The following is a 20,171-nucleotide window of genomic DNA, read 5'->3' on the forward strand; positions in this document are numbered from 1 at the left end:
ATCCCTACTCCTGATGTGTTTTCTGGGGATCGGTCTAAATTTTTGAATTTTAAGAATTGTAAATTATTTCTTGCCTTGAAGCCTAACTCATCGGGGAGCTCTGCGCAGCAGGTTAAAATTGTCATCTCCTTGCTGCGCAGCGATCCCCAGGATTGGGCTTTTTCTCTGACACCTGGAGATCCTATTCTGACTGATGTGGATGCATTTTTTCAAGCCTTGGGGTTGTTGTATGATGAACCTAATGCTGTTGATCAAGCTGAGAGAACCCTGTTGGCATTAAACCAGGGTCAGGATTCTGCAGAGTTATACTGTCAAAAATTCCAAAAGTGGGCGGTCCTTACTACATGGAATGATAGTGCTTTGGCAGCTCTCTTTCAGAAGGGTTTATCAGAGATCGTAAAAGATGTTATGGTAGGATTTCCTGTTCCCCCTGGTCTGGATGATTTTATGTCATTAGCCATTCAAGTTGATCGGCATTTACGTGAACGTAAAACTACACGGGAGGCGCTGCCACCTTTTGAACAAACGTCTGAACCTATGCAATGTGATGGGGTTTTGTCTAGGGCGCAACGTCAGGAGTTTTGAAGGTGTAATAAGCTGTGTTTTTTCTGCGGAGACGCCTCTCATGCTATTTCTGTCTGCCCTAAACGAGAGGAACGTTTTGCACAAACATTTGCTGTGGGCAGTGTACAACCTAAGTTCCTTTTGGCAATTACTCTGATCTGCTCCTTATCCACGTTTTCCACTAAGGCTTTTGTGGATTCAGGAGCAGCTTTGAATCTGATGGATTTGGACTTTGCTAAACGTTGTGGTTTTACCATGACGCCTCTGCGGATGCCTATTCCTTTGAGGGGTATTGATGCTACTCCTTTGGCGGAGAATAAACCTCAGTTTTGGACCCAGGTGATAATGCGAGTTACCCCAGACCACCAAGAAAATTGTAAATTTTTGGTGCTGCATAATTTGCATGATACTATTGTACTGGGTTTTCCCTGGTTGCAAACTCATAATCCAGTTTCGGATTGGATATCTGGGACTGTGGTGAGTTGGGGTTGTCGGTGTGTTCTTGGGGACGCTCCTGTTTTCTCCACCTCTCCTCAGTCTCATGATGTTCCTGATTATCTGGCCGATTTTTCTGATGTATTTAGTGAGAGTAAGGCTAGTTTCACATTAGCGTTTACGGCCGCAGCGTCGGGCTGCGCACGGCCGCCGCTAAGCCCCGCCCCCTTCCGAGCCTCCGCCGATAGCTCCGCCTACGGACGCAAGACGCTGCATGCATCCTGCGTCCCCTATCTTTAGCACTGGGCACGCAGGCCGTGCGCAGTATGCGTTTGGCGGCACATGCGTCCTTTTGACGCTGCACCGAGCGCACCAAATTGCAACCTGTTGCATTTGGCTCTGGTCGGCGCAGCGTCAAAAGGACGCATGCACAGCCAAACGCATACTGCTGCAGTGCTAAAGATAGGGGACGCAGGACGCATGCAGCGTCATGTGTCCGTAGGCGGAGCTACCCGCAGAGGCGCGGCAGGGGGTGGGGCTTAGTGGCGGCCGTGCGCAGCCCGACGCTGCGGCCGTAAACGCTAATGTGAAACTAGCCTAAGTCTGCATCTTTGCCTCCTCATAGGAGTTATGACTGTGCAATTGAGTTGATGCCTGGGTGTAAATTTCCCATGGGTCAGCTTTTCAACTTATCAGTACCCGAACATGATGCAATGCGATCCTATATTAAGGAGTCGTTGGAGAAGGGTCATATTAGACCATCCTCATCACTTTTAGGTGCTGATTTTTTTTGTGGCCAAGACCATGTATTGATTATCGTTCCCTTAACAAGATGACGGTTAAATATCAGTACCCGTTACCTCTGATGTCTGATTTATTCTCCAGACTTAAGAGTGCCTGCTGGTTTACTAAGCTTGACCTCAGGGGGGCGTATAATCTTATTCAAATCAAGCACGGGGATGAATGGAAGACAGCGTTTAATACTCCGGAGGGACATTTTGAGTACCTGGTGATGCCTTTTGGGCTCACTAATGCCCCTTCTGTCTTCCAGTCCTTTATGAATTATATTTTCCGAGACTTTGTGGATAAATTTTTGATCATCTATCTGGATGATATTTTGATCTTTTCTAGTGATTGGGATTCTCATGTGGAAAATGTCTGGACTGTGTTCCGGATTTTGAGGGAGAATTCCTTGTTTGTTAAGGGATCGAAATGCCTCTTTGGTGTACAGAGGATTTCATTTTTGGGATTTATCGTCTCCGTCGACTATTGAAATGGACCCGGCCAAGGTACAGGCCATTTATGATTGGGTTCAGCCTACTTCTTTGAAGGCTCTCCAGAAGTTTTTGGGTTTTGCTAATTTCTATTGTAAATTTATAGGTAATTTTTCTGGTATTGTCAAACCACTGACTGATCTGACCAAGAAGGGCGCTGATGTGCTGAATTGGTCTCCTGAGGCTGTCTCAGCATTTCAGGAGCTTAAGCGGAGATTTACTTCAGCTCCAGTTTTACGGCAACCTGATGTCTCCCTTCCATTTCAGGTGGAGGTAGATGCTTCTGAGATTGGTGCAGGAGCTGTTTTGTCCCAAAAAGACGCTGTGACTTCTAAGATGAATCCCTGTGCCTTTTCTCGAAAGTTCTCTCCATCTGAACGTAACTATGACGTGGGGAATCGGGAATTGTTGGCCATGAAATGGGCATTTGAGGAGTGGAGACATTGGTTGGAGGGATCTAGACACCAAGGAGTCGGTCAAACGCTTGAATCCTAGACAGGCCTTGTTTTTCACGCGTTTTAATTTTGTGGTCTCTTTTCTTCTGGGCACTAAGAATGCTAAGGCAGACGCCCTTTCTAGGAGTTTCTTTGCTGATTCTCTTAATGTGACCGAGCCTACTACCATCCTAGGTGAGGGGGTAGTTCTTTCTGCCATTTCGCCCGTTTTGAGACACGCCCTGGAGGAATTTCAGGAGGATAAACCTGAGCGTTGCCCTATGGGAAAATTGTATGTTCCTGACCAGTGGAGAAAGAGAGTGATGTCTGAAGTTCATTGCTCCGCATTGGCTGGTCATCCAAGTATTTTTGGTACCAGAGATTTGGTGAGTCGGTCTTTTTGGTGGCCTGCCTTATCTCGTGATGTCAGGAATTTTGTACAGTCCTGTGGGACTTGTTCTCGATCTAAACCCTGTTCTTGTTCTAGTGGGTTGCTTATGCCCCTGCCGGTGCCCAAGTGGCCATGGACCCATATCTCAATGGATTTTATTTCTGATCTTCCTGTCTCTCAGACAATGACTGTTATCTGGGTGATTTGTGATAGATTTTTGAAGATGGTCCATTTTGTACCACTCCCAAAGTTGCCATCTTCCGCTCAGTTGGTGCCCTTGTTTTTACAACAGGTGGTTCGGTTACATGGGATTCCTGAGAACATTGTGTCAGACAGAGGAGTCCAGTTTGTTTCCAGATTCTGGAAAGCCTTTTGTTCCAATCTGGGAATTCAGTTATCCTTCTCCTCCGTGTTTCATCCCCAGACCAATGGGCAGACTGAGAGAACAAACCAGACCATGGAGTCTTATTCAAGATATTTTATATCTGCTGATCAGGATGATTGGGTCTCATTTTTGCCCTTGGCCGAATTCGCGCTGAACAATAGAGCTAGTTCTGCCACTTTGATGTCACCCTTTTTCTGTAATTTTGGGTTTCATCCTCGATTCTCTTCAGGGCAAGTGGAATCTTCGTCCTGCCCAGGTGTGGACACTGTGGTTGAGAGAATGCAGCAGATATGGGACCAAGTGGTGGATAAGTTGTCACTCTCTCAGGAAAAGGCCCAGCGATTTTCCAACCGGCATAGGACCATTGGTCCCCGGTTTAAAGTGGGTGATATGGTTTGGTTGTCGTCTAAGAATATTCCTATGAAGGTTGCATCTCCAAAATTTAAGCCAAGATTTATTGGACCTTATAAGATTTTGGAGATTCTTAATCCTGTTTCTTTTCGATTGGCTCTTCCAGTTACGTTCAAGATCCATAACGTATTTCACAAATCACTGTTGAAGAGGTTTGTTGAGCCAGTAGTTCCTTTGGCAACACCTCCTGACCCTGTATTGGTTAAAGGCAATGTGGAATATGAGGTAGAGAAAATATAGGATTCTCGTTTGGTTAGACGGAGACTCCAGTATTTGGTCAAATGGAAGGGTTATGGCCAGGAGGATAATTCTTGGGTCTCTGCCTCTGATATTCATGCCAATAGATTGGTTCGTGCTTTTCACCGGGCCCATCCTGATCGGCATGGTGGCGTGGATGAGGGTTCGGTGACCCCTCCTCAAGGGGGGGTACTGTTGTGAACTCATTTTCTGGTCTACCAGTTGTGAGTTCACCTTCCGGGCTCCCTCTGGTGGTAACAGGAGGTAGTGAGGTTGATTTAATTAGTAGAGATCTGCCACCTGATGATGAGGATAACGATTGGATCTCTGGAATCTCAGACTGGATTTAAGACAGCCGACGCCCTATTCTGGTGCTGGTGATTCCTTCTGACTTTTCAGGTCTTGGTTTTCAGCTCTGTTCCAGTCATCTCAAGCTAAGTGTTTCTGCTAATGTTCAAACTTAATTTTGTTGGTCTATTCAGTTTTTTGTGTGGTCAGCCAGCCCCGGCTGGGGCTGTGCTGAATTTCCACTCTTATTTATCTGTATTTGCCAATTTGCTTTTTGTCCCTTATTAGATCTGCTCTTTTTTGCTCTGTCTCAGAATATTTCAGAGTGCTGATATAGTGGGAGAAGTCTAGTGACTTCAGGGTTAATTTTGTTATCAGAAGTTTTGGACATTATTTTTTGTAGGGTTTTTTGGGCAGATTGCAGACAGTGTCTTTCCTTTCCTGTCCTTTCTAGTTAGTTTGGACCCCATCGTTTGCTCAGCCTATTTTCCTGCCTGTTTGTGTTTTCATCTTGTTTCACCGTCAATACATGTGTGGGGGCTGTCTATTCCTTTGGGGTCTGCTCTGGGGCAGTTAGTTTTCCCCTGCTTTAGGCTTATTTAGTCCTCCGGCTGTGACGAGGCGTCTAGATTCATCGTAGGAACACTCCACGGCTGCTGCAAGTTGTGTGGTTAGGATCAGGGGTCTGCAATCTGCATAGTTACCAACCTCTCTGGTTTTCTGTGACTTAGTTTGTTTAGTTTTCCTCCTCGGTGACCCATTCATAACAACCGGGTTGAGAAATTCCTAGTATAAGGGTGCAGTGCGTGGAGACTTCAGGTTGGTTTCCTGAGTAAATGAACCATAAAAAAGGGGAAAATCCAGCAACTGCCAAAGTCATAAAACATCACATTTATTGGTAGGTTAAAACATGAAAAGGAAAAATGTAAAAAACATGAGAACGGTCAATTCTTTTCAAGCTACACTAGCTCTTAATCATGACAGCTACCATACAGGAACTATGAAAATATATAGCATAGAAAATAGGTGTGGAATAGACAAATCACAAATGTGGTTAATTGATAACCCTATGTGTATACAGGAGAAAGGAAGAAAAGGAAAGAGAGAGGGAGAGTGGGTGTCATGACGGTGGACGGGATGACTCAGACTCTGTCCTGATTAGGGTTAATGCTAGTTCGCCTCTCTTTGATTCTGGGGCGGCTATTTAATGCTGGTTGTTCCTGGGTCTGGTGTCGGTAATACTTCCATTTTACTCGGCTAATGTAGCTTACACAGGTTACTCAGTTAACTATTGTTATTCCTCTGTATGCTTGTGCTTGTCTGTGTATGACCCAGTTTGCCCCTTGACTCGTCTGTTTCCCGTTTCTGTACTGTTCTGACTTCTCTGGTGTCTGACACTCAGCTCCCCTCCTGACTATTCTCCTGTCCTGCCCTTTTGATACCTCGCTCCCTCCTGGCCTGACTCCCGGCTCGTTATTGATTTCGCTCGTCTCACCCTTCGGCTCCCGCTAACCCCGTCTGGCTTCCGACCCACTGCTCTCTCCTGACTATGTCCCAATAATGGGAGATAAAAACATTGTATCTATCCCAAAATTATATAAATAAAAATGTCAGCTTAGCGAACAAAAAATAAGCCCTCACCCAGTGTCATGCCGGTGTGTTTGTGCCTAGTTTCTCTGGCGTTACTCTGCATGTCTGTGCTCTCACCCTTTGCTTCTTTCCCTCTAATCAGCTGGGATACTGTTGTTACCTGTATGAATGCTGCTCAGTTCCCTGATCTGCTGCATAGCCGTACGTGTTGTAGAGTCTTTGCTTCGCTGCATGACCATCCGCGTGTGTAGTACCTGGCTGCCGCTATGGAAGCTATCTGTGGGTTGCGTGGTCCTCTGCAGCTGGTGCATGACTTTCCACATGTGTCCAGGCTTGCAGCTGCTGCTAGGTGCCTTAAGCCTTAGTTCCAGTGCTGGTTATGCTGTACTGATTTCTGTCTGTGCTTAGGGTGCGCGCGGCCACACCTTCCCTGCTTTTATTAAGGGTAGAGTGTGCGCTTGAATTGCTGTACCCAGCCTATTGATGAGGGGCAGCTCCTATTTAAGGTTCCTCTTCCCTGGTGGGTGTGGCCAGAGCCATGTGTGTTTCGTCCTCCATGTTGCTCCTGGTCTGCCTTGTCTTCAGTTCCTGTTTTGCCTGCTATCTGTTCTGGGAAAGCTGATGTCCTTGTCCCTGGACCTGTCTCTGTGTTGGTACCAAAGCCTTTGCCCTGATATCTGCTGTGTGATGTTCCTGAAGTCCTTCTGTGTCTAGAACCACATACTCAGTGACTGCAAATTTCCTGCAACCTGTGTCCTGTGAATAAACGTGTATTCGTCGTTTGAAAATGGAGTCCGGTGTTTCTGCTGAGCATCTACTATGCTGTGCTCAGCTTGTTATGCAGTGCTAGCTCCGTCCAGCTCCTATGCAATCCTGTGGTGCTTGCACTATACCACTTGAGTTCCTTTTTAGGCCATGTCCGATGTCTGGCGACCGGTGTCTGGAGCCTGGAGGTCGTATCCGATGTCCGGAGCCTGACGACCACTGCCTTGTGCCTGGAGCCTGACAACTGCTGCCTTGTGACTGGATCTTGACATCCGCTGTCTGGTGCCTGGAGGTCATGTCCAATGTCTGAAGCCTGATGACCGCTGCCCAATGTTCTGCCTATGTCTCTGATGTCCTGCCTAGGTCCTGATGTTCTCTGCCTAGAGCCGTGTCTGTTGTCCGGATTCCAGAGTTTCAGTCTTTGTCCTAGTTGTCCAGCATGTGTCCAGATGTCCAGTCCATGGTCCTGGTGGTCCAGCCCGTGTTTCAGTGTCGGTCCCACTCGTGTTCCTGGACGGGCTCCTCCTTCGTGTTCTTGGGGAGTCTCCAGTCTTGTTTCTTGGCGACGGCTCTGCCTACATGTCCTGCATCTGACCAGCCGATGTCCTGAGCTGCCATTCTGATGTTCCTAGACCAGTGCTGTCCGTGTCTTGCCTGTGTCCCGATGTCCTGCCGGTTCCCTGGGGTCCGCCCTGTGATGACATCTGTCCGCGGTCGGTGTCTGATGTTCTCCTGCTGTGCCTGCACTACGCCAGAGAGAGAGGTTCTCCTAGTATGCTCGTGCCAGATGACCCTGGACTTCATCAACCTGTGATGACCTCCTGCCATCGCCTGCTAACCTGAGATGTGTGCCTTTTCTTGATGTGCGGAATAGGGAGCCTGGCATTGTTATGTCTTGTGTTCTGTGTGTGACTTTGTCTTAGTAAACGTTATGTTCTTTATACCTGAAGTTGTGGGGTGTCATCTAGTCCTGCATGTTGCCACCTTGCCCACATGCTCAGCTGCCACAGAGCCTGGTCGCTGCCCTTTCCTAGGCCAGGTAGGCCCAGGTCCCCCTCTGTGGTCCAGTGGGTCCACATTCCATTACCACCTGGGACGCATGCCCAACGTCATCATGGCCTGATGGTGTGGGAGCATAAGCTAAGCTAACTAAGCTAAGCCGCGTCCTGTCCCCCGTTCATAACACCCAGCCCCAGATCCTGAAGAATGGAGACCTACAGGTTTTGGAAAATTGCGGTTTTGGAAAATTGCGCCATTTGTTTTTTTTTATTTTTTTACAAACTTTGGATTTTTATTCACCGCTTAAATAAAAAAGAACCTATACATGTTTCATACCTATGAATTCGTAATGACCTGGAGAGTCATATTGGCTGGTCAGTTTTAGCATTTATAAAACACTAGATGGAGGCCCGATGCTATCGGGAGGGCAGTAAAGTCACGATGAGAGCAGGTTTTGCAGCGCTGACAATCTCTCCCCATGTGCTCACCAACCTATCCATTCTCTCTTTCCCCATGTGCAGAATTCTCCCATCTGTGCTCTCTTCTTTGACCTGTCTACCCCATGTGCTATCCCCCTTGTCTGCTGTCTCTCTCCTTCTTGTGCTGTGTTCTCCCCTCATGTGTTGTCCTGTTTGAGCTGTCTCCCCCTGTGCTCTGTCTCTCTCACCCCTGTGTCTGACCGTGTACAGAACATATCACAGTTCCTGGGCAGGGGCGGAAGCAAAAGACAATACTGACATTACAGCAGGAGATCGCAGAGGATACATTTTGTGAGGTAAAATATTGTTTAAAACAGTCAGGGAAATATTTTACCTCACAAAATGAATCCTCTGGGATCCCCTGCTGTAATGTCAGTATTGTCTTTTGCTTCCTCACCTGCCCAGGGGATGTGGTATGCTCCGTACATGGTGAGACAGACAATTTTTAAAATTAACTTTCGTTCGTGGAAAAACCACTTTAATGTGACCGGCTTCCTCTGCCGGTAGACACGTTGCGCATCTGCCGCCGGGATCAGCCGAATGATTCACTGCGCCTGTGCCGATTTTGCGCAGGCTCAGTGCGACGTTGTTCTGCTGGTGGTACTGCGCAAGAGGCTGTGTGTGTGTGGTGAATACGGTGTATAGAGTGTGTATGTGTGTGTGGTGCGACAGTGTTCAGCTGGTGGTACCGCGCAATAGGTTGGTACCAGCAGCAGTTTCCATATTGTGACAAACATCACTTGGGTGTCCCAATATGGCGGTCGGTGAACTTCCTCTGCTTGGAATTCTGGGATACGGTGACATCTGGACAGAAGAGCAAATGAAAACATTACAAGGCAATTACATAAATAAATGGTAAAAAAAAACCCAAAACATTGTGGAATTGCACTTTTTTTGCAATTTCAACGCACACAGAATTTTTTTCCCGTTTTTCAGTACATGATATGGTAAAGGCAATGGTGTTGTTCAAAAGGAAAACTCGTCATGAAAAAAACAAGCCCTCACATGGCCATATTGATGGAACAATAAAAAAGTTATGGCTTTGGGAAGAAGGGGAGCCAAAAACGGAAAAGCAAAAATGTAAATAACCCTAATCATTAAGGGGTTAAACAGATCAGGAATAAGAGGCAAATATTGTCTCAAATTCTCTCTTCTCTCTGGACGTGTGGTAGTTCTTATTGGTGTAAATCTCGTCCAGACTGAAGTCCTCCTTCTGCAACCGTACTCGGTATTTTTAATATAAATTTTTAAAAACAGCTGTTATATTATAATAAAGATTGTTGTTTTTATTGTTTAAGTGTAAGATTATATGGTGAGCCTAGAATTGTGTTTCACCAACCAGGCCATATCCAACACAACTTTAACTGGTAAGGAAGGTAACCCCATGAATGAAATATAGTCTGTGTGAAAAATCCCACTCTCATGCACACATTCTCAACATTAGAAGTAACATGACTTTGGGTAAGGGAAGAATTACAGTGCGCAACAAATTTGCTGAATACGAATATGTGCTACAAACATCTGTATCATGCAAGATTTTTAAGGAACAACAGTTTATAGTCTACATTATGACGTCCGAGACACTACATACATGTGCATCGATGTCAGTAGCAAAAGCAATTGTTCAAAAGTGTTTTGCAGATGACTTTAGTTTATAATCCGTGTCAGATGCTTCTCGAGTAAGATTCCAGCAATAGTCAGCCAGCATTGACGTACTCCACTTTCCCTGGTACCTTTTCTCCATCAGCGCAATGTCTTGGTGAAATCTTTCACTGAGTTCATTGCTAACGGCACCAAGAATGGCTGGAAAAAAGTCCAAGTGAGAATGTAGAAAATGCATTTTTAGTGACATATTGCATTTCATCAAATGATATGCTGTGAGCATGTTGTCCACGAGTTGTTCAAAGTTTGGTGCCCTGCTGTTGCCAAGGAAGTTGAAGGTCACATCTTTAAAGGCTCTCCATGCCACTTGTTCAGCACCTTGCAAAAGACCATCAAAGCTACTGTCATTCATTATATCTCTGATCTGTGGGCCAATAAAAATACCTTCTTTGATCTTTGCATCGCTTTTTCTTGAAAATTTCTGTCGCAAGTAAGAAAATGCTTCCGATTCTTTGTTCATTGCTTTGACAAAATTCTTCATAAGCCCAAGTTTAATATGCAAAGGAGGGAGAAATATCTTTGCTGGATCAATGCGAGGATTATGTTTAACATTCTTCTGTCCAGCAACCAGGTTTTCGCGGAGTGGCCAGTCCTTTCTGAAATAGTGCATTTCTCGTGCACGACTGTCCCATTCACAAATAAAACAACAATACTTGGTATATCCAAGCTGCAGTCCAAGAAGAAGTGCAACAACTTTTAGATCACTACATATGTTCCAGTTATAATTTCTATAATGGGTCAACAGTAACTCCATATTCTCATACGTTTCTTTCATGTGTACGGCATGTTCAATAGGTATAGAAGGATAGATATTTCAGTTGTGTAGTAAAACAGCCTTCAGACTTAAAACTGACGAGTCCATGAACAGTCGCCATTCCTTCGGGTCATGTTCGCATCCAAGAGCACCAAACAACCCAAGATGTTGTTGCAAAAGGTTAAACTGTCGACATGTGTCCAGGCTTGCAGCTGCTGCTAGGTGCCTTAAGCCTTAGTTCCAGTGCTGGTTATGCTGTACTGATTTCTGTCTGTGCTTAGGGTGCGCGCGGCCACACCTTCCCTGCTTTTATTAAGGGTAGAGTGTGCGCTTGAATTGCTGTACCCAGCCTATTGATGAGGGGCAGCTCCTATTTAAGGTTCCTCTTCCCTGGTGGGTGTGGCCAGAGCCATGTGTTTTTCGTCCTCCATGTTGCTCCTGGTCTGCCTTGTCTTCAGCTCCTGTTTTGCCTGCTATCTGTTCTGGGAAAGCTGATGTCCTTGTCCCTGGACCTGTCTCTGTGTTGGTACCAAAGCCTTTGCCCTGATATCTGCTGTGTGATGTTCCTGAAGTCCTTCTGTGTCTAGAACCACATACTCAGTGACTGCAAATTTCCTGCAACCTGTGTCCTGTGAATAAACGTGTATTCGTCGTTTGAAAATGGAGTCCGGTGTTTCTGCTGAGCATCTACTATGCTGTGCTCAGCTTGTTATGCGGTGCTAGCTCCGTCCAGCTCCTATGCAATCCTGTGGTGCTTGCACTATACCACTTGAGTTCCTTTTTAGGCCATGTCCGATGTCTGGCGACCGGTGTCTGGAGCCTGGAGGTCGTATCCGATGTCCGGAGCCTGACGACCACTGCCTTGTGCCTGGAGCCTGACAACTGCTGCCTTGTGACTGGATCTTGACATCCGCTGTCTGGTGCCTGGAGGTCATGTCCAATGTCTGAAGCCTGATGACCGCTGCCCAATGTTCTGCCTATGTCTCTGATGTCCTGCCTAGGTCCTGATGTTCTCTGCCTAGAGCCGTGTCTGTTGTCCGGATTCCAGAGTTTCAGTCTTTGTCCTAGTTGTCCAGCATGTGTCCAGATGTCCAGTCCATGGTCCTGGTGGTCCAGCCCGTGTTTCAGTGTCGGTCCCACTCGTGTTCCTGGACGGGCTCCTCCTTCGTGTTCTTGGGGAGTCTCCAGTCTTGTTTCTTGGCGACGGCTCTGCCTACATGTCCTGCATCTGACCAGCCGATGTCCTGAGCTGCCATTCTGATGTTCCTAGACCAGTGCTGTCCGTGTCTTGCCTGTGTCCCGATGTCCTGCCGGTTCCCTGGGGTCCGCCCTGTGATGACATCTGTCCGCGGTCGGTGTCTGATGTTCTCCTGCTGTGCCTGCACTACGCCAGAGAGAGAGGTTCTCCTAGTATGCTCGTGCCAGATGACCCTGGACTTCATCAACCTGTGATGACCTCCTGCCATCGCCTGCTAACCTGAGATGTGTGCCTTTTCTTGATGTGCGGAATAGGGAGCCTGGCATTGTTATGTCTTGTGTTCTGTGTGTGACTTTGTCTTAATAAACGTTATGTTCTTTATACCTGAAGTTGTGGGGTGTCATCTAGTCCTGCATGTTGCCACCTTGCCCACATGCTCAGCTGCCACAGAGCCTGGTCGCTGCCCTTTCCTAGGCCAGGTAAGCCCAGGTCCCCCTCTGTGGTCCAGTGGGTCCACATTCCATTACCACCTGGGACGCATGCCCAACGTCATCATGGCCTGTTGGTGTGGGAGCATAAGCTAAGCTAACTAAGCTAAGCCACGTCCTGTCCCCCGTTCATAACACCCAGCCCCAGATCCTGAAGAATGGAGACCTACAGGTTTTGGAAAATTGCGGTTTTGGAAAATTGCGCCATTTGTTTTTTTTACATTTTTTTACAAACTTTGGATTTTTATTCACCGCTTAAATAAAAAAGAACCTATACATGTTTCATACCTATGAATTCGTAATGACCTGGAGAGTCATATTGGCTGGTCAGTTTTAGCATTTATAAAACACTAGATGGAGGCCCGATGCTATCGGGAGGGCAGTAAAGTCACGATGAGAGCAGGTTTTGCAGCGCTGACAATCTCTCCCCATGTGCTCACCAACCTATCCATTCTCTCTTTCCCCATGTGCAGAATTCTCCCATCTGTGCTCTCTTCTTTGACCTGTCTACCCCATGTGCTATCCCCCTTGTCTGCTGTCTCTCTCCTTCTTGTGCTGTGTTCTCCCCTCATGTGCTGTCCTGTTTGAGCTGTCTCCCCCTGTGCTCTGTCTCTCTCACCCCTGTGTCTGACCGTGTACAGAACATATCACAGTTCCTGGGCAGGGGCGGAAGCAAAAGACAATACTGACATTACAGCAGGAGATCGCAGAGGATACATTTTGTGAGGTAAAATATTGTTTAAAACAGTCAGGGAAATATTTTACCTCACAAAATGAATCCTCTGGGATCCCCTGCTGTAATGTCAGTATTGTCTTTTGCTTCCTCACCTGCCCAGGGGATGTGGTATGCTCCGTACATGGTGAGACAGACAATTTTTAAAATTAACTTTCGTTCGTGGAAAAACCACTTTAATGTGACCGGCTTCCTCTGCCGGTAGACACGTTGCGCATCTGCCGCCGGGATCAGCCGAATGATTCACTGCGCCTGTGCCGATTTTGCGCAGGCTCAGTGCGACGTTGTTCTGCTGGTGGTACTGCGCAAGAGGCTGTGTGTGTGTGGTGAATACGGTGTATAGAGTGTGTATGTGTGTGTGGTGCGACAGTGTTCAGCTGGTGGTACCGCGCAATAGGTTGGTACCAGCAGCAGTTTCCATATTGTGACAAACATCACTTGGGTGTCCCAATATGGCGGTCGGTGAACTTCCTCTGCTTGGAATTCTGGGATACGGTGACATCTGGACAGAAGAGCAAATGAAAACATTACAAGGCAATTACATAAATAAATGGTAAAAAAAAACCCAAAACATTGTGGAATTGCACTTTTTTTGCAATTTCAACGCACACAGAATTTTTTTCCCGTTTTTCAGTACATGATATGGTAAAGGCAATGGTGTTGTTCAAAAGGAAAACTCGTCATGAAAAAAACAAGCCCTCACATGGCCATATTGATGGAACAATAAAAAAGTTATGGCTTTGGGAAGAAGGGGAGCCAAAAACGGAAAAGCAAAAATGTAAATAACCCTAATCATTAAGGGGTTAAACAGATCAGGAATAAGAGGCAAATATTGTCTCAAATTCTCTCTTCTCTCTGGACGTGTGGTAGTTCTTATTGGTGTAAATCTCGTCCAGACTGAAGTCCTCCTTCTGCAACCGTACTCGGTATTTTTAATATAAATTTTTGAAAACAGCTGTTATATTATAATAAAGATTGTTGTTTTTATTGTTTAAGTGTAAGATTATATGGTGAGCCTAGAATTGTGTTTCACCAACCAGGCCATATCCAACACAACTTTAACTGGTAAGGAAGGTAACCCCATGAATGAAATATAGTCTGTGTGAAAAATCCCACTCTCATGCACACATTCTCAACATTAGAAGTAACATGACTTTGGGTAAGGGAAGAATTACAGTGCGCAACAAATTTGCTGAACACGAATATGTGCTCCAAACATCTGTATCATGCAAGATTTTTAAGGAACAACAGTTTATAGTCTACATTATGACGTCCGAGACACTACATACATGTGCATCGATGTCAGTAGCAAAAGCAATTGTTCAAAAGTGTTTTGCAGATGACTTTAGTTTATAATCCGTGTCAGATGCTTCTCGAGTAAGATTCCAGCAATAGTCAGCCAGCATTGACGTACTCCACTTTCCCTGGTACCTTTTCTCCATCAGCGCAATGTCTTGGTGAAATCTTTCACTGTGTTCATTGCTAACGGCACCAAGATTGGCTGGAAAAAAGTCCAAGTGAGAATGTAGAAAATGCATTTTTAGTGACATATTGCATTTCATCAAATGATATGCTGTGAGCATGTTGTCCACGAGTTGTTCAAAGTTTGGTGCCCTGCTGTTGCCAAGGAAGTTGAAGGTCACATCTTTAAAGGCTCTCCATGCCACTTGTTCAGCACCTTGCAAAAGACCATCAAAGCTACTGTCATTCATTATATCTCTGATCTGTGGGCCAATAAAAATACCTTCTTTGATCTTTGCATCGCTTTTTCTTGGAAATTTCTGTCGCAAGTAAGAAAATGCTTCCGATTCTTTGTTCATTGCTTTGACAAAATTCTTCATAAGCCCAAGTTTAATATGCAAAGGAGGGAGAAATATCTTTGCTGGATCAACGAGAGGATTATGTTTAACATTCTTCTGTCCAGCAACCAGGTTTTCACGGAGTGGCCAGTCCTTTCTGAAATAGTGCATTTCTCGTGCACGACTGTCCCATTCACAAATAAAACAACAATACTTGGTATATCCAAGCTGCAGTCCAAGAAGAAGTGCAACAACTTTTAGATCACTACATATGTTCCAGTTATAATTTCTATAATGGGTCAACAGTAACTCCATATTCTCATACGTTTCTTTCACTTGTATGGCATGTTCAATAGGTATAGAAGGATAGATATTTCAGTTGTGTAGTAAAACAGCCTTCAGACTTAAAACTGACGAGTCCATGAACAGTCGCCATTCCTTCGGGTCATGTTCACATCCAAGAGCACCAAACAACCCAAGATGTTGTTGCAAAAGGTTAAACTGTCGACATGCTTGAAAAATTGATTAAGGTCTTCTTGATGACTGCGAAAAGCAGAAATTCTTGTTCCTGGTAATAAGAGATTCCGTTCTTGTAGCCTTGATCCCAATAATTCTGCCTGCCTCTTTGACAATTTCAAATCTCTGACCAAGTCACTCAGATCAGCTTGATGAACAGATGTGGATTAGATGTAGAAGGCTCAAAGTCTGGGTCTGAAGCAGTTTCATTTTCCACTGACATTCTTAGTTCATCTTCTTCGTCCTCCATTGTCCATACTTTGGGTGGCTTTGGAACATGAAGACATTCATCGTGTGGCACTGGTCTTATGGCTAAAGGAAGATTAGGATACTCTATCGATTTCTTGTTCTTTGCTGAATATTCTGTTACATTTGTAAGGCAGAAGTAGCAATCTGTTACATGGTCTCTGCTCTTTCCATATCATGGGGTGTCACGAGCGCTTCGGAGGTGACAGGCTTTCATCCTGTGTCAGGCCTCAGAAGGTCTGAGTGCCGGTCCATACAGACTGCTTCCTAAACCATCTGCTTCTAGGACCCAGCGTTGACCTCCTTCTGCCCTGAGAAGTTTGAATCTATTTACTTAGTGGCTCAGCTGTGACCCAGCACGGGTAATAGCTTCATTTTCACTTCAGCTTGCTAGAGTGTTGGACCTTTTTCCGAGTGTTCCAGTTTGGTGTCTGGAATCCCTCTTCTGGCGATTCAGCTAAGTGTTCCCGTTTGTCTCACCTTACCATCTTTAGTTTAGCGGAGACTGCCTAATGCGCATCTCCTCCCGTTCCCTATTCAGGACTAGGCCCCAGGGAGATCCAGGGCCCCAGGTTCCGGCTTGGCGATTGGTGAGGAACCAATATAGGGACTCAGTAGGAGTTCTAGGGAGAGATTAGATCTAGCCTAGGGGTCTCCAAATCCCTTCCTTAGTGTCTGGGCCCCCTTCCCCATTTCCGTTTATGTTACACTTGGTTTTCCCTGACCGTGCGTGACATTACCCGCCGCACCGTTTACAGACAAAAAAACCTGACACGTTTCATTTGTGCATGTGTTTTCTTTGTTTTGTGTTTTTTTTAGTTGGGTTTTTTTTTTTCTATCTCCCTTTGGAGATGGATGCAGTCACTGAGTTGGCTGGGCGACTACGCTGTCTGTCTCTGGAAGTGACTGATATCCGTCGGGAGGTTCTGCAGCAGCAGCAGCTGCAGGTCGCCAGTGTTGGGGCCTCTACTGCTAGGCAGGGTTGGCCTGAACCTAAAGTTGGTCTCCCTGACAGATTTTCAGGCGGTAGGGACAAGTTTTTTGTGTTTAAAGAGGCCTGCAAATTGTATTTCAAACTTCGTCCCTACTCATCTGGCAGTGAAGAGCAAAAAGTAGGGATTGTAATTTCTTTATTGCAGGGAGATCCACAATCCTGGGCTTTTTCCTTACCATAGGACTGTTTGTCTCCAGTATGTGGAGGGATATTTTGGGGCCCTGGTCCTCATTTATGACAACCCTGACCGAGTTACCCTGGCGGAGTCTAGACTTCGCCGCCTCCTGCAGGGAAACCGTCACAGAAATACATACTAACAAAAGGAGAGAGAGACGGCTAGTAGAGGTACTATCCTTGGATAGTACCTTTACTAGCCGTCTCTCTCTCCTTTGAATTTTTGATGAAGTTGGAACATATATTTTTGTCATGTCTTTTGTTAGTATGTATTTCTGTGATGGTGTGGACAGCAATTAACGCCTTGTTTTTGCTCTTCTTTTGTATGTATATTTCAGTAAACAAGATTTTTCTGATGAAGGTCCTATGCTGGACCGAAAATGTTTAAACCTTTCTGTCTGGATGGACAAAATAAAAGTGTCTGAATATTTCACATATTGAGTGCCAAAATTTTTGCCAGAAATGAGACCCAGTCATCCTGATCAGCAGATATGAAACATCTCAGATAGGATTCCAAAGTCTGGTTTGTTCTCTCAGTTTGTCCATTGGTCTGAGAATGAAATGCAGAGGAGAAAGATAACTGAATTAACAGTTTAGAACAAAAGGCCCTCCAAAATCTGGAACAAACTGGACTCCTCTGTCTGACACAATGTTCTCAGGAATCCTGTGCAAACGAACCACCTGTTGTAAAAACAGGGGCACCAACTCAGAAGAAGATGGCAACTTCGGGAGTGGTTCAAGATGGACCATCTTGGCAAATCTATCACAAATCACCCAGATAACAGTCATTCTCTGAGAGACAGGGAGATCAGAAATAAAATCCATTGAAATATGGGCCCATGGCCTGCTGGGCACCGGCAGGGGCATCAACAAACCACTAGAACGAGAACAGGACTTGGACCTGGAACAAGTCCCACAGGACTGCACAAAATTCCTGACATCACGAGATAAGGCAGGCCACCAAAAAGACCGACTCACCAAATCTCTGGTACCAAAAGTACCCTGATGACCAGCCAGCGCGGAGCAATGAATTTCAGCCATCACTCTTTTCCTCCACTGGTCAGGGACATACAATTTCCCCACAGGGCATCGTTCAGGTTTGTCCTCCTGAAATTCCTCCAGGGCAAGTCTCAAATCGGGTGAAATGGCGGCAAGAACCACACCCTCACCTAGAATGGTAGTAGGCTGTCACATCAAGAGAATCAGCAAAGAAACTCCTAGAAAAGGCGTCCACCTTAACATTCTTAGTGCCAGGAAGAAAGGTGATCACAAAATTAAAACGCGTGAAAAACAAGGCCCACCTAGCTTGTCTGGGATTCAAGCGCTTGGCTGATTCAAGATAAATCAAATTCTTGTGGTCGGTAAGGACCACAACTTGATGTCTAGCTCCCTCCAACCAATGTCTCCACTCCTCAAATGTCCACTTCATGGCCAACAACTCCCGATTCCCCACGTCATAGTTACGATCACATGGCGAAAATTTTCGAGAAAAGAAGGCACAGGGATTCATCTTAGAGGTTACCAGATCCCTTTGAGACAAAACGGCTCCTGCACCAATCTCAGAAGCATCTACCTCCACCTGAAATGGGAGTGAAACATCAGGTTGCCGCAGAACCGGAGAAGTGGATCTCCGCTTAAGCTCCTGAAACGCCGAGACTGCCTCTGGAGGCCAATTCACCACATCAGCGCCTTTTTTGGTCAAATCAGTCAGTGGTTTAACAATACCAGAAAAATTACTTATAAATTTATCATAGAAATTAGAAAAACCCAAAAACCTCTGAAGAGCCTTCAGAGAAGTGGGCTGAACCCAATCATAGATGGCCTGTACCTTGGCCGGGTCCATTTCAATAGCAGACGGGGAAAAAATGAATCCCAAAAACGAAATCCTCTGTACACCAAAGAGACATTTTGATCCCTTAACATACAGAGTATTTTCTCTCAAGATCCGGAACACAGTCTGAACATGTTCCACATGAGAATCCCAATCACTGGAAAAAAATCAAAATATCATCCAGATAAATGATCAAAAACTTATCCACAAAGTCCCGGAAAATATCGTTCATAAAAGACTGGAAGACGGAAGGGGCATTAGTGAGCCCAAAAGGCATCACCAGGTACTCAAAATGTCCCTCCGGAGTATTAAAAGCCGTCTTCCATTCATCCCCGTGTTTGATGCGAATAAGATTATACGCCCCCCAAGGTCAAGTTTGGTAAACCAACAAGCACTTTTGACCCTGGAAAATAAATCAGAAATCAGGGACAACGGGTACTGATACTTAACAGTGATTTTGTTAAGGGAACTATAGTCAATACATGGCTTTAATGAGCCATCTTTCTTGACCACAAAATAAACAGCACCTAAAGGTGAAGAGGATGGTCTGATATGACACTTCTCCAATGACTCCTTGATATAAGATCGCATAGCATCATGTTCAGGTGTAACGGACAGGGAATGGACAATGTCCGAAAGTGGACCCTCTGGGTCACGGATCTGGAGCCCCTGGGTCGAGCGCCAGGTGATGACCGACCCCTATACAGGGATCGTTAGGGGCAAAACCGCAGAGGACAGAGCCGCGACAGCCGGTACCAAGAGGGATGGCTCGGGGACCCTTCTCTAATGACTCCTTGATATAAGATCGCATAGCATCATGTTCAGGTACTGATAAGTTGAAAAGCCGACCCTTGGGTAATTTACACCCGGGCATCAACTCAATTGCGCAATCATAACTCCTATGAGGAGGCAAAGACGCAGACTTACTCTCACTAAATACATTAGAAAATTCAGCCAAATAGTCAGGAACATCTTGAGACTGGGGAGAGGCGGAGAAAATAGGAGTGTCACCAAGAGCATATTGACATCCCCAACTCACCACAGGCACAGATTTCCAATCCAACACAGGATTATGGGTCTGCAACCACAGAAAACCTAGTACAATAATATCATGTAAATTGTGCAACACCAAAAATTTACAATTCTCTTGGTGGTCCGGGGCGACCCGCATAATCACCTGGGTCCAAAACTGGGGTTTATTCTCCGCCAAAGGGGTAGCATCAATACCCCTCAAAGGAATAGCGGTCCGCAGGAGTACCATAGGAAAACCACAATGCTTAGCGAAGTCAAAATCCATCAGATTCAAAGCTGCTCCTGAATCCACAAATGCCTTAGCGGAAAATATGGACAAGGAGCAGATCAAGGTAACAGCCAAAAGGAATTTAGGCTGCACACTGCCCATCGTAAATGCGTTTAGGGCAGGCTGAAATAGCAAGAGAAGCATCTCCACAAAAGAAGCATAACTTATTACGCCTTCTAAACTCTTGGCGTTGCGCCCTAGAAAAAACCCTATCACATTGCATG

The sequence above is a fragment of the Dendrobates tinctorius genome, unplaced genomic scaffold, assembly GCF_039654945.1.
Source record: "Dendrobates tinctorius isolate UK_male_01 unplaced genomic scaffold, ASM3965494v1 ptg000046l, whole genome shotgun sequence".
NCBI lineage: Eukaryota > Metazoa > Chordata > Amphibia > Anura > Dendrobatidae > Dendrobates > Dendrobates tinctorius.